At 35.9% G+C, this 26,801-nt stretch overlaps 1 long non-coding RNA gene across 12 annotated transcripts in view; it reads right to left on the minus strand.

Moving 5' to 3' along the window:
• LOC139804549 (uncharacterized) overlaps positions 1 to 26,801 on the minus strand; it is a 149,584-nt gene that overhangs the window by 66,925 nt on the left and 55,858 nt on the right. Inside the window, exon 4 of one of the 12 annotated variants that reach the window (XR_011729434.1) lies at positions 19,540 to 19,570. The exons of 10 other annotated variants lie outside the window; for them this stretch is intronic. This is a non-coding gene — a long non-coding RNA (uncharacterized lncRNA). Of the gene's footprint in view, positions 1 to 19,539; positions 19,571 to 23,275; positions 23,387 to 26,801 lie in introns of all 12 variants that reach the window. One more of the 12 variants, XR_011729433.1, reaches the window with a different exon arrangement.

The following is a 26,801-nucleotide window of genomic DNA, read 5'->3' on the forward strand; positions in this document are numbered from 1 at the left end:
ACAAAGTTGGAGCTTGAGCTCCAACAGTATTCTCATTGCCCGCTCTGCTAACCACGGATTTTGCCAAGGGGAGAAAAAGGCATTATCAGCAACAAAGGGTGCAGCAAGTTCCTCACTGGTGTTCTGGCAAACTGCTTCTGTTAGGGTTTTACACTGAGCTGGCAATTAAATGAACGACAGATGCTCTCTATTAACCCCTTCCCAGAATGGGAAAGGAAAGAGAATAGCGAGAGAGACAGGTTGGAAATCTAACAACAGTTTTAATGAAATAGTAATGATGAAAATCATTATATTCAAATAGATACAAAACCACTATCATGCTCTCCCCAATAACACTCATGTCACCACAGAGGCTGCAGGGTCAGATTCAGGAACAGAGTAGTGCAAGAGTCCTATACTAGTACTAAACTGGTCTCCAGTAGTGACTGGATGTCACTTAGCACAGCCAAACACCTACATAGAAAACATGCTGTCAAACAAAGACATAAAAAAAATAAAGAATGGGATGTATTATATGGGTTAATTTAATTTTTCAGGCAAACTCCCCTCTGCCAAAAAAAAACAAATGGTAAAATATGGCCCCAGAAGCTATGACATATTTTATCCTTTACAGCAAAATAAAAGCCAGCATCATCCATTTTTAGGAAAAGGAATAAAATGTTTTTATAATTATTATCTGGTGGTGTTTTCTTTTTTTACATCTGAAACATGGTAATAATTATAATCCTCACCAATCTAAATTAATTTGCCCAGCAGCCAGAAACCAAGATGTAGTACAATATTTGTATCACTTTGAAATAGAGAACAGCATGCACACCACCATTCACTTGAGTGGTACATAGGTCAGCATAATGGTGCCATTTCATCTTCTGTCCAGTTAACTAAAGTCTGCCAGAGTAGTAGGCTGGAGAAATGAGGAAGTGGAAAGGAAACGGAAGGAGAAATTGAAAGGAAGGAGTCCATTAAATTGGTTTAAAAATGCTGGAAGTCTGTTGCAGCCTTTTGTCTTTGCTTTGAAATTGCCTAAATCAATTCCTGCAAACAGAAGGGTCCAATATGGAGACTGGCTGGCAGTTTACCATGTACCACGCACAACTGCCTGCTTACAAATGTCACTGACAACCATTTGACAAAATCTGCTTTGAAACAGTCCAGTCAAGGGAGCTCATGCAACAGTCTTGGTGTCAAGAGACTCTGATTCCATTTCTTGCTTTACCGCTTTTTTGCTAGTCAGCCACGTACAAGTCATATCTTGTTTCAAAACAAATGAATAAAATCTATTTTCAGACAGAAGATCTGATTTAAGCAGGGACTACCTCCCATAGCACCATTTCCCAAGAATCATACCACCTTAAGGTACTAAAAAAAGGCATCTGGCCTACACACATGTTAACAACTCCATCAAGGGTGCACGAGAGCTTCTAGATACAATGGTAAAGCCAAAAGTAGTAACACTTCAGTTCTGCAGTTATACTCCAGCTCTGGATTTTCTCCATGTAAACAATCACCTCGGCTACCAAACCATTGCATACCAGAGTTATAGTGGAGGGGTAACTCAAAAAGAATTGCAGGGACAAAATGTCATCTGTTAAACTGCATGACAAGAAAATGTTGTGATATCATATCAGTGACAAGGCTTTAGTTTTTGATATAATGAAAATCCTACTAAATATAATGACATTCTTTTTTCAAGATGCTGTTTCCCAGTAAATATGTCAACAGCTTGCAAAAGTATCATCTTGGGGTTTCTCGTTTCTCCTAGGTTCTGAATTTTCTGGGACTCATTAAAACTATTTCTCTTTGTAAATGGCTTCCATTGTGCACCTCCATGTGATTCTCTAGTGTGAGCTGCTAATGATTATTATCTTTCTGCTTTTCAACAGAAGATTGGAAGCTGCTGCTTGCCTTTCTGCCCATCTCCCACGTGGCAAGACACATTGTTGTAATGAAACCCAGATGCTTTGTTTGCTGCAAGTTATGGGGCAGGGACAGTGGAAGAAAAGTTGCCTAGTTTGAATGAATGCATTTGGCTTTATCATTCACACAAGTCAATTATTTCTGAGAAAAGCTCACTGAATTCTGACCATACCTCAAATTTCATCAAAGAAGCCTATGAGATCAGCAATTGCATATACCAGTTTATTTAAAATCATCTTTCTATTAGAGACCATACTTTAAAAAAAAAGAAAAAACCCCGAAAACCCAGCACCCAAGCCCCTTAAGATTCTGGAGGAATTACCTTAGAAGCATTTATGCTAAAGAAAGTGCTATTGATTGTTGCTCATCAGTTTTCAGTACATGTACCATACAACAAAAGGAGAACTAAATTTAGCTGTCTAATTACAAGAGAGGCACTGAATTACCAGAAAAGAATGCAACAGCTCATTTTGAGAGCAGATATTGCAGATAACTGGCATGTGGCAGCCTAAGTTCAAACTGTATGTCTATCAATAAAGGTCTCAAGTTTTTCAGACACTTGCAACATGCATTTTACATGTCATAGAAAGTATAATATAACATGCTGCAGCTAAAAGCTAAAAATCTAGGACACATAGCTGTCTAAAATAAGCATAACTGAATATGCCATGTTAGTTTAAATGGAATCACATTTATTTCAAAACCTGGAATACTAAGATTCAAGTTGTTGGGTTTTTTTTTTATAAAAACGTAAATTCTTTCTGAATGAAAAAAAAAAACTGTCCAAACTGAAAAATTATTAGCATAGTCACTAAAATTAAAAACAATTACTTTCTTTGTTCATCAGACATTGATATTTGAAATGAAAAAGTGTACTTGTTATTTCAAATGTGATGTACTTGAAGACATGTCCAAGTCTCTTAACCTAGTAGCATTACAATTTGTACCGTTAACATGTTTACTGACAGGTTTCAAAACGCTGAAGAAAAAATGGCCATAAAAATAAATATTATTATGAAAAAACCCCAAACCTACAAACACTAACAAATTCCAGTATTAATCACAGAAGCACACAACCTTCATCCAGCAAATGATTCTGAAAAGCAGACAAAAAGATTTGGAACATGATGAGAACTAAGCCAATGCATCTAGCATACAAAGCTTGCATTGAGTAGGCTGAGAAAGCCTCATAAGAATCTGACTAAAATAACCCCTCCAGTAAACACCATTAAGAGACAGAAAATTTACAGGATTTAGGAATAGAAAGGACAAAAAAAAGAGTAACTAGAAAGAGCCTGATACAACAGCCTTATTTATATCATAAGTAACCATAAGTAACCATTTTGTGCCTCTGAAACCTCTTCTTTTAAAATCTTTTCAGTAAAATTTTATGACCACACTTGTATTGCTGAGATCATCTCAAGACACTGACCAAGTTTTAGCAGACTAAAACTTCAGGAAGAAAGCAATGACAAAATATAGCCTGAGGATATCAAACACAGTGAGAAATTTAAAGAGGTCTATGTCAAAAAAATGAAAAACATTCCCCAGGATATTTTTTACTTAGATTTCAAATACATGAATCCACAAATTTGAGCATTTATTGTGAATTGACACAGAGCTAAATTAATTTAATTTCCATCCTTCCACTCTAGTTTGGGAGGGAAAGTCAGATGGATGCCAGTACATATTCTACTTGGAATATTAATAAACTTAGCTTCCACCTTTGTTCAGGATGGCCACCAGGGTTTTAATAAGGGGAAAAAGTTTTGTTGAGGGATTCTCATCACATTCATTTTGATTTGAAACTGGACTACTACTGATGATTTTCTTGGAGTTATTGTATTTTGTGCTAGTGTGAATGACAGATAACTCAGTTTCATATACTTCAGGAGTGCTGCTTTCACATCTACTGTAATCAAACTATCTTCTTTTGCAGCATCTAGGGTTTTTTCCTATCTGTTGCACTTTTGCAGTTGACTGGTTTGATATGTGCTAGCAACAACTTTGAAAATGATCCATGAAACCAGCAGGTGCGCACTTGGCAAATTTATACTCTGCTGTTCCAAGCACCAGCAAGAAACAAAAATCAATCCAGGGATCAAGGAACAGTTATCACACCTTTAAAAATGTGTATAACCAGTTCCAAAGAAACAGACAAGAACACATTTTCCTGTATTAGCAGTATTGGACAAACAAAACAAAAACCAAACTCAGCTATTACCATTATTACTAGATATTGCTAGGTTTTTACTACAACGTGGCTTAATTAGATGCACAATTCCATGTCAGTTGGCTGCTATGGATATTTTGGCACAACACAATGATGTTGTACACCACTATCTGGAACTGCTTGAGCTGTAACTGTAAGATCAGGGATTGAAGAGACAGTGTTAAGTCAGAAGCCGAGAAGTATTAGCTTAAAAAAGAACAAATTTCAGACTATCTAGCCACCTCCTAAAGCATGGGGCATTGCCAATTGTATTCTGCACACTTGCATTTTCAAGTGGCTTAATACCAATGATACATGGGAACATCATTATACAGTGAGTTTAAATAGTTTACATAGATATTTACAGATCTCCTACAAATACTCCAGCAGTTAACTTCTATCTTGCAACTGAAGATCAATGAGCTGTCACACTCCCTGTTCCCAGGATATATTGAGTGGCATTGTAGTGCTTTCACTGTTGATTTTTCTGTGGTAGTAAACAAGTTTTACTACATTCAGACAGTGTAGGGCTGATAAAAAGAAATTCTGCAGAAACTCTAGGATGTCTAGGATCTCTTAGAAAAGATAATAACCTTCTGTATGGAATGACACTAACACAGTTGGATTAAGTTAATGTTTTTGAGTTTTGGTAAATCAATGTGTCTGTAAAGTAATTCACAAACTATTTTTGACAAAATGGACACTCACTTTGATCAAAATTAAGTTCAGATTTCAGATGTTTATTATACATCTTTCTGATCTCGGCATGGAAAAAAAATAGCTTAACAGCGTAATTCAGTTTTACTCATCAATCATGCATCCTATTTTAATGAGGTTTCTCTAGTCATCCGCATTGCAGGAGCAACCAACAATGTGAAGAATACCTAAAAATAAGCCTAGAAATACCTTCCAATGCAGTAGAAATCTTTGACAACATCTTTAGTGTCTTTCTTTTAGGTTGGAAGTCATTCATCCTTCAGTTACTTAGGCTAAGTGAATACAATGAAAGAACCCTGGTGTAAAGTTAACCAAAATGCAAGATCTTATTGGGGATTTTTTAACCTCCAGTAATAATTAAATCATTTTGATGGCCACACTTCAGTGCTTATTTATAATTAACTTGAGGTGCTTCTTTGATCTTGCTGATATATTTTTTTCTCATTTTCTTATCAAGACTCTACACACAGTCTGTAATTATTCTTCTTAGTGTGACAGCCACTTTGAGAGAGTAGATGCATTAACACACGCATTGGGAAAATAACAGTTGAGCCATAGCAAGCTCTTCCCACGAAGATGGAATATCATCTGAAACACTGCTGAATAATAATGAAAAGAAGTAGCAACATATAAGCTCATAATCAATTTTCCATAAAAATAAAACAATTATTCTCAATTTTAAGGGAATGGATCACAGAAGCAGCAAATCTAGCACCCTACCAACAATACACACAGTAAGCCATTCAGAGCATTAATATCACAACACTACAAAATGTCATGTTTCATATCCACCTAGGCTCTTCCTCTAAAGAAGGTATTTCAGACTTTTCCTGAATAATGAAATATTGAATACTTTTTTAAAGTGTTAAAGGCTGTTTTAACAATACAGTGATACAGCCTAGCCTACCTGAAGAAACAAATCAACTCATAATGCAAGGGAGCAGAGCAGTATAATTCTCAGCTAAAGGACTGATCTGCAATTCTCAGAAGACAAACTCTAATCTCATCTTTTCAACACATAAATAAGACATGCACCAGGGACAACATAACTGAGATTCTCATATTAAGCACTTTCTACCTGAGGAACAGTAAATTAAAATTGCAACAAAAGAGCTAGGGGCAGTTCTTCTCTAAACACATCAGACTACAGGTACAAATTGGGACTGGCGTGACTTTTCTAGGTATAAAACTGATGTTTCACTGATACGCTGCTCCACAAAAATAGCCACAATAATGCAAGTATAAAATACATTTTATACCATTCACTTCTTTCCCAAGACAGAGGAAGTCTGATTGCTATTTGAGCACTTCTATGATTACCATGCAAACGTGAAGCACAGATGTGTATGCTTGCACAAATGCATCTGGTTGTCCAGAGAGGGCAAAAATAGAGAGGACAGTATTACTGTAAATATAGTAAAGTACAAAATTCTGGTACATGCAAGTTATGAGAACTAAATTTCCAGACATATTTTATTATGTCATTTCACAACTGATCAAGGAGGTTTTATTAGGGTGCGTGGCAGAAAGCTGAGACAAAATCATCGTGATATGAACATATGGAAAAAAATTCAGCTAGATGACAGTCAAGTGGAACACGTTATTCAAAGAGCTTGTGGAGTATCCGCCCTTAGAGTTTTTTAGATTCAGACCGGATAAAGCAAGCCCTGGGAAACCTGCTCTAAATTAATTTGTTACCCTGTTCTAAGGAGGAGATGTATTGGCTCTTAATAAAAAAATAAATAAATCAAATAAAGAAAAATATATCAGCCTAACTGAAGTGAAGGCTAATCCAAATGAGATACCAGTCTTAAATTTGTAACAGTGTGTGTGACTGTTATACTTTGAGTCTACTAGGTACTCAAGGTTAAAATCTGCTAGGTGGTTTGGGTCTTTTGTTTATTTTGGTTTTTTCTTTTTAGAAATTGCTTCTTTATCTGAGGATTCTCCTCAGTTATTTGAGCTGAAAAATTGTCGATCACATACATTTTTGTTGAAACCTGCCATACGATGAAAACAATGTTTGAGCAGAATCTGCAGAAAGAGCTGCAACATGGGGAAAAAAAAATCTCCCCAGAACTAAGCAGATTACCCGGAACTAGAATGGCTCACTGCCCTGAGGAATTATGGAAGTCATTTAGGACAGAAAATTTCTGCTCCCTGTATACCAAAATAAAAGCCTGTTTTCTTCAATGCATTCAGTACTACAAAGCACAAAACAACAAGAACCAGAATGAAAATGAATCAAGAATTTAAATAATTGAATGTTTTAGATTCAACGTGGTATACAACTGTATGATTCAGTAAGGATATAGTCACCTGAAAAAACTCTCATGGGCTAAGCAAAGGGATGAATATACAGCACCTCAGCTCCTGTTCTGTGGTAAGAAGTGTCACATTAATGGTGAAATGAATCCAAGCAAGTAGGTAGTTACCAGAGAATACTAGCAGACTAGAAAATCTATACTACACTTCACTAATGAGGTCTGCTCATGTGCTAATAACTTACTGCATAGTTTGGAAACAAAAGCTCCTAATTAAAGCCAATTTCTTCTCAAAAGTAATTGTAGCTCTGGAAACATGAACGCATTATCACAATAAACCTCTATCTCCCTTGAGGAAAGAGGTGCACAAACAGATTAGACAGTCAGTGCCAAAAAACAATGCATGGTCTTCCCATGTGCTGCAGAAGCAAAACATCTAAATGCCACAGTGATCTCTTCATGTGTTTATGTAGCTAAATGCTTAAGGGAAGAGACCATACATATTAGAACAAATTGTACAGCACTGTAAAGAGGACAAATGATGACTGAATCCTAGTGACTAATTGCCTCAATAGAGACATGTGCCAATTCACAGGAATGGAGACAGATAACTCATCTGCACATGTAGATTTAAGCTGGCATCATCAGGGGCCCAGTATCTCTAAAGACATATGAACACACCTTTAAATAAAGCTATTCAGGTAAAAAGTCATTTGTCAGCAGAAAACATTAAGGTAACTTGGGAATCAGAGAAAAAACTGTTAAGAATGGCTTTCTATGGGAACTGATGTATGTGAATGTATCAAAATTTTGTCTGACACACATTAAAAAAAAGAGAAACCCAAGGCCCTGAAACATAAATATACATAAAGCAACTGACGATTTGGCTTTAATAAAAGCCAAAAAAACCTCCAACAGTACTACTGAGGAATAAATAATCCCGAGATGATAAGGTAAGGCTCTGAGGGTCTTCCACAAAACCCATGACAAAATTCCTGCTGAGGTCAACAGGGGTGCATATTGTGCCTTTGCCTCAAGTCTGCACTACTGCGTGTAACTTTTGGCTACAAGCCCACTCCGCTGAGCCAGCTGACAATGTAGCCACTCTGAGGATGTCCCTGGCACCTCAGCAGTTTTAATTTAGTTCAGGCTGGAAACAATGTTGAAATAGCATTACCCCTAGGAAATACTACAGCTTTTCAGCCCTTTCCGGTTATTATTTTAATCATGAATCTTTTAAAAAATGTTAAATGGTGGTCTATCTAAGCATCAAACTGAGAACTGATAGATAAAGTATGCTCTAACTGTCTCCATTTCTCCAAAGTCTACTTACAAGGTTGCAAATGTATTTGTTTTTATATGCAGCCAGGGTTTCTGCTAGTACAGCAATTTTGCTACCTGAATTAGCACTTTAGGGGAAAAAAAAAAAAAAAAAAAAAAAAAGAAAAAGGAAATTCTTGTTTTCTACCATTAGAATTAGTTTTAAAACTTTGAAATGTTCTTAGTAGAATGTTTATAAACAAGAAATGGTGCTCGATTCTTTAAGACCTACTCTCGTTTTACTGAGAGTATCTTGTGTTCCTTTCAACTTTAGTTTTACTAAGAAAAGGTCCCTATTATCTTTCATAATGAAATGCATTGTATTTTACATTCAAGAAAAATTTAGCCTCCTACTCCTTTTGATATCAATACTGTATTATAAGCTCCAGAGAAACTTGGAATCAAAGCACTTCAGCAAAGCTGGACCCTGTTCAGTGAAACTCATTTTCAGTTCACTGAGGACAATGAGAATTAAGCATGGACCTTATGCATATATTTAACCATTCACAGCACATAGCTAAATAGGTTTTCCTGTAAGCTGCATTGACTCATTTGCCATCCATATCCAACATAGTAATTCTCAGGAAACTGAAAGCAAAGTTGGTCCTTTTATCTACATAATTTATAGAGTCTGAGTACTCGCTCTTCAATTTCTGTTATATGACTAGACCTAATAAAAACGGTGTCTTAATACATGTATGAATGTAATATCTGTAATATCTGTAAAAAAATGCTATTTAAAGTGTAGAAAAGAATGGCTGAAAACTTTCCTCTGTCCCAGTTATTTCAGATCAAAGCTATACAGTGAAAACCTGTTAAAAGAGAATTTTTAAAAAAAAAAATAAAACCACCCTTGTAAGGCAAATTAAACTAGCCAGTGGTAAAATTATAAAATACTGAAATAACTATTAAAAATGCATCCCTAAGACTCTCAGCTAGATGAATATGTATTTTAATATTGCTTGATTAAGTGTGCTGTCTCATTTTTCTGCTATTACATTGCATGTATAAAGAAACACTTCTCAAGAATAAATCTGTTCACCAGTGTGTTCATTTCAACATTCTAAAGGAACTTTGGTTTATCCCCAGAACTCTGGAACTGGAACCTAGTGTTTTATTTACCCCTTATATAATAGAAGCAGTTTTATCATTATTCTTTCATACTGGCCCCTAATCCTGCTCCCAGAAAGGAATGCACCAGTGACAGTAGAGAGCAGCAGCCTTCTTTTTCATCCTACCAGCTTTTTTGTTCAGTAACTTTTCAAGCTTTGGAAACTTGTATATGTTCTCTGAGAGAAAGTATGTTGTCCAGGAAAAACTGCTATTAGAAACACTCTTTTTCTGATGTCTACTCTTAGAAGCTCTATGTGGCCATGATTATATAAGTGTTATGAAGTAACTCTAATAATTTTATTATATTTCTATATTAAATAATGACTTGTTGATTCAAGTAATTTTATTAATATATTTTAAGTTCCATAATGTATGTTGGTTCCTTAGTGGATGTGAACAGATTTACCAGTTGATGACACAGCCTACAGTCAAAAAGCAAAGGAGGGTGATCCTCAAATACTATTATTTTTTAATTGATAAGTGAATGGTGTGTATTTGAAGTAGTTTTTATGATTCCACACAATGCCAAACAGCTGAATTCTGTCACATCCTGGATTCCCTGTATACTACACCTGCGGCACCTATGCTGGTTTTCCGTGAGCATTAGTATGACCTGTTCTATGAAATGTGTGCACAACTGCCTTTTATGATTCTGCAGCCACAACTGCATACTGACGGTAATTAGGTACTCAGATAGTTACAAATTAGACCTTCTAAATTCACAAACTAAACAATTAGGAGGCAACTTCGAGAAAGGATAGCACTGAAAGATCTAAACTCTCTGATTCAAATATATCCCCATTTAAACTGGATGACTTGGAATGCCTACTTCCTCAGACAAGTATGTCAGGAAAAGACTGAGTAATAAAATGTACCATTTCAAATGCACTTTCCTTTCAAGTCAGATTGCTGTGTAACATGGAGCTGTAAAAGCACCATTTTTCTGCATGCCAGGGAAATTAAGTACAAAGGGTAAGAAAAGGTGGCGTACCTAATAAAACAAGTAACAAATGTGTAGCACAATTTATCTCCTTTGATAGGAAGAAGTGTCAGAAGAGATATAATTCTTGGGGAGTTGTGACCATTATGCTTTTCATCCTAAGGCAAGAGATTTTTACAAGATGAAAATATATCTCTAGTCAAACTCTAACTACAGGGCATCACTCTACAAGCTGAGGGAAATGGAGAAATAACAGGACAACACTGCCAGTTCTTTCTTGCAAGAGACCTGCGGCACCTCATTGCAAATGAGATGTCAATCCTGTAATTAGCAATTCAGTCAGTATTAATTGTGTGCATGTTACTTCTCATCAATCACTGTCATTTTGTTGTAGTCGGGATGTTTTATAGAGCCTAATTTGTAAACAATATGCAAAAGTTTAACCTACTTTAAAATTGTCAGACATCTAGCATAACCTTCAGTGAATACAGATAACTGTCTGTTGTGTTTGTCCCCAAAGTAGTAAAAGAGAATGTTTTAGCTATTTGTTTGTATGAATAGACTTTTAAAATCCTAGTAGGTCCTAAGGGGAAAAACAACCATGCATTAAAGGCCATTAGTCCACATCCATAGCTACACTGTAACCAACTTATAATACTGACTTTCTTCTGAGGAGTAACACAAAACTGAAAAAGGGGGAGTATATAGTTCAGAGTCAAAGGCAAAATTCATCCATCAAATTCATGTTTTATGAAGCAACATGTGTTCTTGATTTAAGATGTGTCCAAGGAAGCAGAATCCATGGTTTCCCTGGCAAATGGGAACATTAAAATAATGTTTAATTTCTTGATTCTCAATTTGTCAGTTTCGGCCATCAGAACTTGCTTTATTTTCATCTGATAGACTTCAGAAAGCTCTCTGTAGGAAAACTGTATTTCTCATCTATCATGAGAATATATCAATAATAATTCTCATATGATTACTACTACAACCACCGTTTCACCTTAAATTTGATAAATTAAATAGACTGAACTCCTGGAACTCTTTAATCTATTTTTTCCTACGTTTTAATTATTTTACTGGTCGTTCTTACTGGTGATCAACAACCCTGCTGAATTGTGAACATTAGTCTTCCACGGGGAGACACCTGGAAGTGCCAAATAAAACTAAATTTTTACTTAATATTCTCAGGATTGCATTAAAACCTTTACTGCAAATTACACTTTCTCTCCTACACCGTAACTACTTCTGACTCAAAATTAATTGCATATCCAGTGCTTGCGAACCACTTAGATCCTGTGCTTAACATGGGCAGTAGCTTTTTTCGGTATGTTTCCCACTGTGAGATTCATAAACACTAAAGAACGACAGCCATCAGTAAATTTTTTCATGTCACTAAAAGAAAATAATGAAATTAAATTAATTACAATGTGACCCTATTTTCAGTCTTTCTCTTCACAGACCACCACAGCACAGACCACCAACTGTCACTCTTGTGTAAAGCTACCAAAAATGCAAATTCCCTACTGGCTCCCAGCTTTCCATTCACTTAAACCCACCATGAATACATTACTAAATGAAAAGTCTGGAATACAGTCTGGTTATTGCTCTGGTACACCAGGATCCACTAGCAGAACTGCCATGTCACCACTAGATATCATCTCCATGCCTCCTTCCATTCGTCCAGAATTAGAAAAGCAGTTCTTTTGTGGGTCAGAACACATGCTATTCCACAAGTGAAAAAAATACTGTCTCCAAATTGCTCAGCTCAAAAAGGAATATGAGAAATCCACTTGGCCAAATTCTTCCTTGAGGTCAGGTTAAATTGTATGAGAAAGAAATACTGACATTCTGCTCCAAGTGCAAAGACAGCTTTCCAAAGAAACTAGAGGACTCACCCAGAACATAATAAAGCATACAATAAGCTATGAAAATGTCCTGGAAATCTGTAGCTACTATATTATATGATTTATACAGATTCTGTGATAATAATCCAGTCTTGCATATACAGGTGATCCATGTTCCACACCACTTTGTAACATTTCTGCTTCAACAGCCTCATCTGCATAAGCTAACATTGGCATGGGAGCTAACAAAAACTTCTAAAGCAGAAGTTTGTGATTAGCTTTTGTATCCAGTTGCACACACAAATATAATAACAGATGGAAGATTACTAAATAGTAGAAAAGAATGAATTTTCCATGTCATTATCTTTCAGAGATGAGAAGTACAAAACAATATCTATTCTATTCCATGTCTCGCACAGTGGGCTTCTGTTGTTGGGCCAGATGTGATCTGCTTTTTAAAGGAAAGTGGAAATTAATTAGAACATTCTGTGGAGAGACTGACCTTATACTGATCTGAGTTTTCATTAAAGTCACTGTGTAAAGCACTTGATATGTTGCAGGCTGCAGCTCTCAGCCTCAAGAGCTACTTCTGAAAGCCCTAAAGAAGAATTAATTGCAAGGTAATGATTGCAGCACTGTGGCTAGTACAGCCTGCAGAACCACTGCAAGAATAACCATTTAATTAACTACTGTTTAAAAAGACCATTTATATGGATTCTGGCTAAAATTCTAGGAAGTGTTAAATACACAAAATTCCCATTAATGTATCACCTATCACTACCCAGGAGTTCACCCACTAATAGTAATTAGATTTCTTAAACAAATATTTTCTTCTAAAGTTTCAAATATCCAGACATGCCTGTTGTACTGTAGTAGTAGCACACCTGATAAGGTAATCTGCTCTCTTTTCTCTGTATTTGGTTTTCAAAAATGCTTAAACAGTATGCAGATCTTTATTTACAAATGCACTGTATTTTTGGAGAATGGCATTAATATATTTTATCTTCTGGCTTTGCCTTTCATTATGCAAAATGACTCAAGAGGACATCACAAAAAAGAACCAAATACAGAGTATCTGCCATTTCATCTCCTCTCCCAGTAAATTAATTGCTTTAAGAATCCAGACCTTCTCCTTGATCTGACAGGCAGCAGAATGAAGCACTTGTATTTTAGGTGTTGTCTGTCATGTTTTATCTGAGGAAGACATTTAAATACTTCAACAGTGCCAAGAACAGAGACTTCCAGATTCATAAGCAAAATGGTAGCTTTCATTAATCATCAATTAAGTAGGCAGCAATCCAGAAGAGCAGTTTGTTCTAAGAGCTTGATACCAACTGAACACCCACCAATAGATTTCTAATATATCTGAGAATATTTTCTAATTCCACTAAAAATTTCAGCAGCAGAAATGTCAAGAAGATACTGCCACAATTAATAATTACTTTTCGTTACTGTCAACGAGTTAATATACTAATGGGTATCTACTTTATTCTTCTCTTGTAAGCTGATTGCTAATGCATGTTTTATGTGGTAACATTACTCAAGCTCCCAAACATGACATTACTCTTATTAAGGAAGCTCTGATACTTTGCTGAGTAAAAACACTGTACAAGAGAATAAATGCTACCCTGCACTGGTGAAGCTGAACCTTGAATCCTGTTTTTCCAGTTTTGGGCCCCTCACTACAAGAACAACCTTAAGGTGCTGAAGCATGTCTAAAAGAAGACCAGTGAAGGTGAAAGGTCTAGAGCAAAGGTGCAGTTGAGGTTTTTTAGGCTGGAAAGGAGTTTGAGCAGAGGCCACATCACTAACTGCCAGCAAAATAAACCAGTATGTTTTTCAGCCTTGCTCTACCTTCCTAATGAAATCACATACAGCTCTGCTGGGGCAACTTTGCTCATCTTCAAAGCTTTTTAGAAACATTTCATAATCTTCATAATTCCTCCTGTGGGCAGGAGAGTATTTGTATCTGCCAATTAAAACCATTACAGGAATAGAGGCCCTGAGAAGCTGTTAAGAGCACAGTTCAGATGCTCTGAGTAAGACTGCCCACACATTCTGGAACTGGAGAATATTTTACTTCATTCCAAGTTCTGCTTTTTCCTTTGCTTTTTAAGAGCCAGCACAGTTAGTATCAAGATGGGGTTCTAATTCCTCTCTTTTCAACACAGTTGATAGTAATAAGTAGGTACAGAGATAAAACAAAAAGCACCAAGCAACATTTTGAGCATCAGCTGTTTTTGCTGTCTTTTAACACAGATAAAGATTGCCTGGCCAAACATCAAACAGAAACTCAGCTGTGCCTTCTCTAGGTGAGATCCTTCATGATCATGAAGGTTTGGTCCAGGCTTGCTTCTACCTAGCATTATCAGAGATAACAGTAACAAAAACTGAAAGGAAGCATCCATAAAACTTTATCCTTAATATAATTGCAAAATTATTTTCCAAATGCTTTTTAAATATATCAACAAACTGGTTGGAAACTTTTCGTGTCTACAAGCCATAACACCAAAGGAAAAATGCTTACGCCAGTAAGATTTAATTAGGACCTAGACTATCCCTGAAAAATGTTTGGAAGTATGTACACTAAACAAGCTGGAAAGTATTGTGTTACAGTAATTTTCCATTAAATAATGCAATCAGATATACACATCACTGTATTTAAAGATATATCAGATAAGATATATCACTGTTTTCACACCAAGTTAGACTACTTGAATTGTCCTTGCTTGCTGTGTCACCCCAATATCCCTGCTGTATTTTAACATACAAATGCATACAGGACAAACAGCAGATCCAGGTATCACAAAATTTGATAGATCACTGAAAAAATTCAATGTATGATAGTATAATGGAATCAGAGGAACAACTTGAAGTTTTAACACTTACTTAAACATACAGCTGAATTGGAAAGGATCTGGACAGCTGACATTCTGAATTGCTTTCACAAAAAGGAAGGATGCATATATATATATATATATATATATCCTTGAATCAGGTAGTTGGAAAACACCTTCAAGATCATCAAATCCATCTGACAAGTCCGTAAGTACAATGTTTATATGACTCCTAAATGCCTCCAGGGATGGTGTCTCAAAGACTGTACTCAACATGTTACCCAGTTCTGCTGTATTTCTATTACTTCCATTTATTTATATTTTAGTGAGAACATTTGTATTGAGAATAAGTATGTTTACCTCACTAGACAAGTCTTTCATTCCTATGAACAATAAAATTTATATATACTAATTACTAAAACAAGAATAATAGAATAATAGAGTATGGTCTTTGTCTTTCTTGCATCATTAGTTTCAGATAATGTGAAGATGCTATGTGTTCATAGTAGAGAATGAACAATAAAGCTCATAAAGGAAGAAACAACAAGTCTTTCAATAGACATTCTCAGTGCTGAAATAATGGAGATAAGTAGATGCAGAATGCATATTCAGAGAGTAGAATAACTAACACATTTGCAAAACTAAGGAATGGAAACTACTTGACCAAATTTAGATTAAATTCTTTCTGTATGTATCAGAAGAACTGTAAGTTCACTGTTGGGATATTCCTTTTCCCTGGCAATGATGATTCAGAAGTGATTCAGGGTGGCCAGCATCTAAAGACTGACAGTAACAGCACATGGTGCCAGTGCAGGTCAGCTGTGTTTCAAAACATATGGCATATTTTATGATGGAATTCTGAATGTTTTACATCTTTTGACAAATTCAACCGTTGAGGAACAGCTGGTTCCTTTTAAAAGTCAATATTCTTTTAGATGAAATATCCTAGGTAAACCAACAAAATATGGAACCAAAACCTGGCTTCAAACTTGTAATGCTTTGAAATAAATATGACCACCTGAATGGGACCTAAATCACAAGAAGAATGGGTGATCTATGTCACAAAAAGGCTGCTACATTGTTAAAGTGATACTTCAGATTCAGGCAAGAAATGTACCAAAGAATACCTCTCTTGTCACTCTGCAGGTTGTTGAGCATCCATAAGATTTTGACCTGAAGTGAAACAACATAATAAAAACTTTTCTTTCCCATCAGCAGAGAAACAAATTCATAGATTTTTTTTTTTTTCATTTTTGATCCATCTTGTATCTCAAATGAGCTCCAATAACAGTTGAGTCTATGATTACAATATTGTCAATAAGCATTAGATAATCTCAGTGGAAAGCAATAATTTGCTGCCCTATCATTCTTTTCCTAATATGGTTTGTGTTGCTGGCTTTGCAGACTGTTTGGGCAAGCAGTATTTCTGCTTTTATGACAACTTAAAAAAAAAACAAAACAAAGTGATGTTTAATTTTTTTGTCTATTAGAATATCCATAAAGTTCGGCAAGAATCATCAGAAGAGGCATCATCTTTTCTCATTACAGCCCATAAAGGGAAAAGGTAGTCATATTTTCAGATGCACATTCTTTCTCAGATTTGCTTCTCCACAATCTGTCATTGCATCATGGCACTTTGTAAAGTACTTTTGACTCCTGGCTACCCTTAAAATCAAGTTTGGCGTATGCTGTAATATTTGCCCAGTGGCTTTTAACCAAATCAGGCTGTGAGCAGTGCAAGGAAAGTAAAGAACTCAAATGTGCTGACTCCTCCACACATTTACAAGGGAAAACTGCGTGAAAGATCAAACCTTAGTAAGATTCCATGAAGTCTTGCTGCTAAGTTTAATGAAGACTTTCCATCTGAAAGATTATTAGGGGGTTGTCTTTGTGCTTTATGTGTACACAGGGGCCTTTTGTCTCACAAACCAGAGTACCATTGTGCCAAATGCTGCACACACGGAAGAGGCAGATCCTGCACTGAAAAACTTATAATGCATAGAACTGAAAAAGTGTAACAGAATCATGGCATCCTTTTCATGGAAAGACACTGAGGCACACACACTCTTGCTCGTGGTCACGTATGAAATGTCTACTCTGGTTCGAAATTTAACCTCAAATGTTTTGATTCCTAAGCTTGTGGTTTAATTACCTGCCCTTATGCTATACATGAAGAGGCAAAGTTCAAGATCCAGTGATGAAGTGCTTCAGGACTGGTATTTATTTTTGGCATATTCTGATTCTTGCTTATAGCTGTAGAATTTTGAGTGCTTGGTAACACAAGTAATACTCTTTTTTAGAATACACTTACAATTCCTGAGGTTAAATTCTATCATTACCAAACAAATAATATCATAACTGTATTCACAACTACACAGAAGCAAGTGCTCACTGTCCTTATCTACTCTATAAATGTAACTTACGCACTTGTGTTAAGTGTTCGTATTTTAAATGTTCTCATTGTTTTTCACTCTGAGGCCTTTATTTACCTACATACTTATATGTTCGTGTCAACGTTTTAGTGATTTTTCCAGACTGAAAGTATGATCACTTACTATTTACTATTTGCATCTTCAAAAACCATAAATCTGTCAAAGGAATCTTGAGATATACTGACAGAAGACATTTACATGTATTTTAGATCAATTCAGTCCAATGCTTCTTACAGTTCACTGATTTAAATAATCAGTCTCTAACCAATGCAGAAAATTCAAATTATTCACAACCTAAAGATTTTATTGTTTAGCATAATAATCTTTGAGCTACTCCAGGAAATCAGAAGCTTACTGCATGCATATGTATAATTTGACTCAAACCAGGTGTCCTGCTCAAGAAATCGATCTAGGAAGCTGGCAAAGAAAATTAATTCCTACAAAGTAATAACAGCAATAAAACAGGTAACATCTGGGAAAAACAGCTGTGCCTGGAAAAACAGAATAAGTTTCTAGAAAAGTCAAATGCATGCAAGGATGTACCCACTAGCCTCACTACTCATGCAGCAAGAAAGGATACAGTATAGACAAGATATTGTTTATATAACATATCAAAAGCAAATGTGGAAAATTAGAGCCTCTAAAAAAAAAAAATCTAAAGGTGGGAAAAAGTAAGGTTTAAGAGGAACAATATATTTCATATGGATACACATATATTTATATTTCTCCTACCTAAAAAAGAGCAACACAGAGATGTATGTATTTAGCTCTTTACATTAGACTTTAACATTCAAATACTTATTAAGTTGCTATTTCTTGGTACATCATGTTTATGTGCCACTGAAGTCAACAGCCATTGCTCAGCAACACATGTATGTACTATAGGCAGTTAGAAAATAGCACTCCCAGTCAGTCATAATGTTTTCTACACACAAATAATGTTACAAGCCTGGGTCTCTCAAAGATGCTTGAGTTAAATATTATTCATTGCTTAGTACCTATGAAATTCATAAAGCTTAACTGTTGGTAAGGTTTATGACACGTTGAGAACAGCAAAGTCTTTGGAAATTAGCTGCTAGCTTGCATACATTTCAGTTATATTTTAGAAAATTATTTCCATAAAATTCAACGGAATTATGTTTTACATTGATGCGTTTTAATTAACATTACCATTTGCCATCTTGCACAAAACAACTAATACAGCAATTTTTTTGTAAAATTAAGTTCTATTAATTCTGAAACCACGTAATTCCTATATATCAAGTAGGTACATTTTAGTGTTAAATATAACAAAAAGTAGCATTACACTATAATATCATAGATGCAGATAATTATTTGGAAAATCAATTCAACTCAGACTTCATTCAAAATTAGACAGAATTAGACAGAATTGGCCTCATGGTTGTTTTTCTAACTCAAATGAACAAGAAATGCATACACATAATTTTTTTCTAAACATCTGAATCAGAGAAATCTCTAGAGCCTGATATTGTTGCTGTTTAATATATACAGAATCTCATTGACCTGCATGAATCTTGGCACAGGCATAATGATCTCTGTGTGGAGAAAACAACAGGGGAAAAGGGACTTTATTTCCATCCTGCCTTTTACTTATCCAGATGTATTTCTAATTGGATTGTCAAAGTTTTGTACCAATCCTAATTAGGTATATGAACTTCTGGAAGCCCTAAACCTCTCCACATCTGCTCCTCAGGAAGCTGTAGAAAGCAAGGAGATGGCCCCTCAGCCTCATTTTCTCCAAACTAGCCAAGCCCAAAGTCGTCACCATTTTGTGCCACACTCACTCCCCAGGTTAGGCCCCGTCACTAACAAGGAACCATGCGGGTGCTCACTCCTCCCTCCCCCCGCCGTGGAATGGCGAGGAGAAACCCAGCTAAAACCTTGTAGGCCCAGACAAGGACTAGGAGGGTTTCATTCACGAATTATGGTCACAGGAAAAACAGGCTCAACCTGGGGAGGGGGGGAGGAGGGGGAAGGAAATTAATGTAATTTATCATTAGTTAAGACAGGGAAAAGAGAAAAGAAAAAACAGAGCTTAAATAATTGTACCTCAGCTCTCCCTTCTCCCCAGGCCCAATTGCTCCTGGTATGCCTACCTCCTCCACCACACCAACACAGGGACACAGGCAGTGGGGTTTATGGTCTGTTCACAGGTGGTTTTCTGCTGCTCCTTCCTCCTCAGGCAGAAGGATTCCTCACAGTCTCCCGCAGCTCCAACATGGCGTCCCTCCCACAGGGGAGAGTCCCTCAGGAGCCCCTCACGCGGGTCGTTCCTGTGAGGTGCGGTCCCTCAGGAACAGACTGCTCCAGTGCGGGCTGCCCACAGGGTCACGGCTGCTTGGGGAACCGTCACCTGCCCTGGCGAGGGGTCTCCCATGGCTGCAGGTCCACTTCTGCTCCAGTACTGCTCTCTCCTCCCCCCTCTCTTCTGCCCCGAGCTCTTACAGCAGCTCCTTTCCCTTCTTTAAGATGTTAATGGCAGAGGCACATCCACCGTTCCCCTCTGCGCCCAGCATTTGCCAGAAGGGGGAACGGATGTTTTGTAGCGGGGAGAAATATGAAAAATATTTGTCTGCTTTCACTTATCAGTGGTCTAGCATTACCTCATTTCACTTATTCCATTGCGTAATTTAACACATCAAAACTCATCTTAAAAGAAACGTTTGTTTAAGCTAATTCTCTCATCTTTGAATCATGACAGAACTGCAAGCCTCAATCCAGTCAGTTGAAAACCTGGAATAATTTATAATGCGAAATGCTTCTCTGCATACATCATTTTCTCCTCACAGATCAAGGAAAGAGAGGCAGAAAACCACCTTTTTTTCAACAAACTATGCCAAAAGTTACATAACTCGAGTGTTCTGTCTATGGAGCACCTAAGTAGCCATTTTGATTCCCTTATAAACATTGTGGGGTGGAGGGAGCAGAAGTTTTTGTAACAAGGAACCTAACATTTCTTAAAACATTGATGCATGGTTTTTAAAGAAAAGGCATAAAGATATCAACAGAAACACTTTTAAAACAAGTTCATATTCAATCATTGTGTCATTTTCTAAGAATAGGTTAGAGGACAAAGAAGTAATCCAAAATAAGAGAAGTTTAAGAAAAAAAAAAAAAAATAAAGGAAAAAAAAGGAAGACCAGCTTTATAAAGCTACCACAACATAGTTATATAAGCAAGCATATTTTGTTAATTATGCTTAACTTTCCCCAAATAGCTGTCATGATAGATACATGATCTCCTTGATCTGTTAAAATTCGTAGAGACTCCACAGAAGATTGAATTGCCACTTTGTTCTCAGCACACACTGAAAGAATGTGCTTTTTTAAGATGATTACTGCCTGTAGAAGAGGGCATGATACAGGGCAGGATTCTCACCCCACCTCACTTAAATATATTAAGGAAAAAAGATGTACTGCCAAATCAAGTAACATAACAAAATATGACAGCTGTGTTGTCTTGGGACATTGACTCCAGTTTCTAAGAGTTTGGGGTAAGAAGCCCTTGATATTCCTGTGCCTGAGTACTCATTCCTCTCATTGCATTTCAGTTGCCTCCTCTTAGCTGCAGTGACACAGCTGTTTCTGCATTTGAACTGTAAATCAGATTATTGAAATAAGCCAGACTAAATATAACCTGATTCGTGCTTGGAAAAGGTCTGAAAGGGGAAGAAAAAGAAGAGGGAACTTCAAGCTTTTAATGGAAATGTTATCTACTTAGAACTTATCTGGACAATTTTCTAGCCTGAATATTTCTGCATCTCACAGTTGTATTAAAGTTCCTCTCTAGCCTCCACAGCTTTTCTGTAAAATAGAGGTAACTAGAATTCAACTGATGGTCACTTCTCTATACTGTACAGTCTAATCTGGTCTGACACAGCTATAACAAATACCCTTAGACAAGTGTCAATCTACCAATCCCATTTTTAGCATCCTTTCTGACAGCAGTATCATTTTCATACCTCTGACTATAAGGCCTACAGTAATGTCATGCATTTTAAGCATGAAACATGCTAGAGATTTATCTATATGGTTCAACAATCAGTTCTGCAGATCTCTTAGGGCAGAACTGATATTACCCAGATGTTTCGTGTTGAACAGCAAGAGCAACAGAAAAAAAAATTTACAATATCAGTAGTTATATCACTGGGAAGAAAAAACTTCTAGACTCTTCATTCAAAACACATAAATGGAGAAAAATTATTCAATGGCTGACTTAAGCAAACTTGGCTGACTCAAGTCTATTTTATAAGCCTCCCTTTCTAACCTAGGGATGATTTAACAGCCTTCTGCTTCATTTGGTTTAAGATTCTCTTGGTTTTAAAGAATTCTCTAAGCTGCTTCCCTTCATGAGCCATAGATTGCTGTGGAATAATTTCCTTGCAGTATTTTCTTGTTGAAAAGGTCCACAAACTGAATTTTCACCCTTTGCCCTCCCTTTCAAGATACAAATTCAACATAAACAAGCCCAACTGTCACTTATTTTATGTACATCTTGTTCCTCAAGTGGCTTTATAACAAGGCAACATAAATAAAGTATTAGACTTGCATTAATAATAAAACCTACAAATGCAAATGAAGAACTCACAGAAGCATTGAGGGAAGGTGGTGGTGATGCATGTCACAATTTCAAATAAACCCCCTCAAATATTTAAAAAACCACACTCTACTGAACTGGGAAATGCAAGAAGATAGGAAGTGTTTCCTCCCTCGTAAAGGAAAGCATTAGCTCTCTTATTCTATGGGAAACCCAAACAACAAAACATTTCGCTATGATATTCTTAACATTGTAGCATTTTTAAAAGTCTGCTTGTTATGTACTCTCCATACATAAACTAATTCATCCTGCCACTACACCATCGGAAAGAGTACATCGTAGAGGAAACCAGGATTCAACTATTGAAACATTTCATACATTTCAAGAATTTTCTTAGTTGACACCTTGAAATTAAACCTACAGATACAGTACAGTGCCTCAAGAAAAAGTACCTATACCCGTCAGTTACATTCTGCTGAACTTCCTGACTGCAGCCTGGAGTGCTGATAAAATCTGTTAATAAAATGCCTATTTTCAAGCTAAACAGCTATGACAAGAAAATGCTTAGAGATATTTTCAATATACATGGCACCTTTCTTCAAAATAGATCTATCTGTACTCAAAAGCAAAAAAGCATCTAGTGCTGGATGGCTTTCCATCAATGTAAAACACTAATTAGATCTCTGTTATTATGCAGAATATTTTTGTAGTACAAAAGGCATCCCAAATTTATAGAGCTCTGAGATTAATCCTAAAGAAAATGCACTAAAATTTGGCACTCTGTGCTACTGTCCACTAGCTCTCACTGATTTTTGCCAAGTCATTCGCCCTTTTTATCTCTTGAAGAATAACTGAACCTTTCTACAGGCAAAAAATGGTAATACACAAATACTTAACATCATAGAGAACTGATGTGACCTCGCGTAGCATTTGGAAAACTATTTGTAGTTCTAGAGCACTACCAAATGCTAAGTCCCACTCCTTCCTTATACAGAATATGAAGTAGTAACATGCAGGACTGAAGAAATACGTGAAGCCACAGCTGTGGGCACTGTTAGAAAAATATTGTGCGCCATAAGTAACTGGCACTTTGCATCTTTATGACGTACTTTATTTTACCTGATATTCAAAATGGTGCTTCTGGTCTCCAAAAAACCATGGGTATATAAGTTGTTTCCTGAAATATCTTCCAACTGCAACAGCCTTTAAGTTGTCTGAATTTGATAGCTTCTAAAATGTCACAATTATGTTGTAATACAGTAATAATTTAAACATTCAATTAAATAAGAGAAGGATTGGTTTCTTGCAAGATTTAAGATCAAGCATTTGTATGTTTTTTAATCTTAGATTAGAACTTACAGCTGTGTCTGAACACCATGCTGTCAATCTTGAGCTACACAATAAAAAGCACTTTACTCTCTTTGTTATTTGAACTGCAACAGCAAAACTGAAGATTTTGTTGGATTATTCCATCCTCTTCTGTGAGATTAGAAAATTATTAGAAAATTTGCCATTTTTTCCAGTAATCCTTATTCCTCTGTAACATACATTTCATTAAGAGAATGCTGATTTTGTTTGAAGGTTGATTTCACATGCAAAGAGCTATTCCTCTCATCTGAGAAACTATATACAAAAAAATATCTTATGTTTGGTTTTTTTTTAATTTATTAGGAGAGTTATTGCAACAATATCATCTGTTTTATAAAAAAAACTCTATAGCTTGTGAGGATTCATATCCTTTCTGGCATATCCCAACCTATTCTGGACTCTGTAGTACAAAGTCACCCCATCCAAACCCTGTCAAAGACACTGAAATCTATGCATCTTTTTGACCAGCGAGGAAAGCAGATACCTCGGTTCTAGAGACTACTTTTGTCAAGAAATGTTCAGTATTTTTCATACTTCTAGCTGTACAGGTGGAACATTCCTCCCAGACCAGTATAAACAGGAGTCAAACCCCAATTTAACAATATTAACAAAATGCACACCATCAGAAGAACTTACTCTTGGCTGCGCTTACACTGCAAAATTAATATACACTGGACGTGTTATCTTGTTAATACAGAATCAGCCCTAGTCTGTGATACTAAGAGTTTTAATCCAGAAGGAGAGTTTGAGTTCTTTAAAAGATGGCTGTGCTCTGCATCAGTTAAACCGATTGTCAGGAACACATTTCTTCTAGCTACACAATCTCTGAAACAAACAAGTATGGAATTACAAGATGAAAATATTACATAGTTCTCATTTCATGGAATATCAAAAAGTAAGGGAGAAATTAACACCCTGCTTTTTGCCTGTCACTAAATTCTATTTTGACATTATTTCCTGGTTATGAAAATCTTGTGAATAATCCAGGTTGTAATCCAAATTCCTGCAACTGTCTTCAAAATTTTAAGGACTTTGTTCCATACTGCAAGGAGTTTCTCAGAGGGATAAGTTTTACATTTCAGGCCTTCTGAAACAGAAATGTTATCTTTTACAATATTTAGTATTCTCATAATTTCATCTCAAGACTCTGAGGAGTGTAGCAAATACAGACATGTAAAGACTCTTCCCACACTTTCTTTCACTTTGCTCGTCAATTTTCTCATTTAGATTTCTCTTTTATTGTTAAGCCCGAGTAGTCACTCTTATACCCTATTAATAAACTCACTGCATTTTCTGCAATATCATTAGATGTCAGTAATTGCCAAATTTATAGCAGTAGGTGCCCTAAAATACTGGGAACCTCAACGATATCTAATTTACCTGAAGCCAAATTCTACTGTTAAAACCATGAAAACATTTTTCCAATACTAATTTTCACTGTAGGTATTTGCTAGGCTCCATAATGAAACCGCTGATCTTTAGTTCCCCCTGCCACTATCAATTATTTGGGCTTTCTAGGACATCAAAGGCTGTGATTTAGAGGCAAGGTTGGCATATTAAATATATGTAGAAAAACTGTTTTCAAAGCATGTACTCCCACCAGTCCTCTACACACAGGCATTATTTTAATCAGGTGGGAAAAACAGAAAAAGGAAGATTATGTGACCAATTCGAACTAACCAACAATATTCAAATATTGAATGAATAACAGTTATGCACTGCAAAGTTTGCAGACCAGAACTTATTCAAAGATACTGGTAATTATTACTGAAAGACTGTTAATTTGAAGTGAATGTTGCATTCCTACAAAGTGAAAAAAAGAAAATTATGTTAAATTAGTTAGCTCTAGGATAAAGTATTTACTAAACTTGTTTCATGTGCATAATTCTTCACATTCAAGCATGCAAATCAAATCAGATAATTCCATACAATTAGATGATTACTGATTTCATATGCAATTACTTCATCGGTGTCTGTAGTTGCAGTATTTAGAAGTACAAATTTTATATGTTTGCATATTTTACAGACAGCTAATATATTTTTAGAGTCTATGTAGATATGTAGTATAGAGTTTTAATACTCAAATTTATCCTTCAGTTATTAAGATAGGGCTATATGCTCATAACAAAAGTTTTCATCTAACTGTAGGAGAGTACCTGCAACTTCTATCTCTCTTTGGCTTGTAAGGCATAAATGGTAGTGTGTTACAAATCAGAGATTTTACCTAATGTCAGATAACATTTCAATACTTGTTTGAGAGATGGGTACAGAAAATGCACAGTTTATTTCTGTCTTTTTTGCCTTTTATTTAATTCCTACTGATTGTTACATTTCAGACTTATGTAACAATCAAATTGCAGCTGCTGTATTGGAAAAACTGCTAACAAAGTTTTCTTCTTTCTTTTAGCTTCCTATGTAGGTAGGAACTTAGAAAAATGTATTAAATATTCAGAATTTCTGCTGATAGTTATATTCAGCAGTCCGTTCTTATTTGCAGTTTCTATGACTACTGGAGAAGCACTGATTTCTTCAAATTGAAAGGAAATGGAATTCGATTTGTATATTTAAACAAGAACATGTGCAATTTTCTTTGAAAGCTATTCGAGAGAAAGACCATGTGTTTATACATACAGATATCTTCATTTTAATGCAAAGACAGGTGTATATATTCAATTTTAAATACAATTTTAAATACATATTTTTAATATAATATTAGGAAATTTTAGCCAGTATTGAAAAAATTCTACTTCTAGCTTTTCCAGATGTTCACTACAAGCCATATGTACCTTTTTCAGTGGTTTGAAATAATACGATAAACAGCATAAATGCTGTATTTCTTTCTCAAAGACTTTCCTATGCATCCTATCTGCTTTCAGCTTAGGATCATTTGTTTCCTTTGTTTCCTAGTCCTACTGGTGAACCATAGGTATGGTTATGTTATACAGGATTCTTCCTTCAAGTCATCCCTTGACCCACTTTGCCAACAGAGACACCAACAAGATTTAACAGAGCTCTACACATAGTATTGACTTTATGAAAAGTAGATGCTTTATGACATACATTGTTTTTTAAGTTAGCTATTATGCCACCACATAGCTTTTACACAGCTACAGGTAAATTCTGCAGTGGAGAACAATAATTGATTATGCGTGTTGCTTTAACTATTGTCTATGTCTTGAACTCTGTGTCCCTTATATGTTTTTTAAAACAAATTATTCAGTATTATGGACCTTCAGGAGGTACAGAATAGAACGGTCACCAAATCACATATATTACT

Source organism: Heliangelus exortis, chromosome 18, assembly GCF_036169615.1.
Source record: "Heliangelus exortis chromosome 18, bHelExo1.hap1, whole genome shotgun sequence".
Taxonomy (NCBI): domain Eukaryota; kingdom Metazoa; phylum Chordata; class Aves; order Apodiformes; family Trochilidae; genus Heliangelus; species Heliangelus exortis.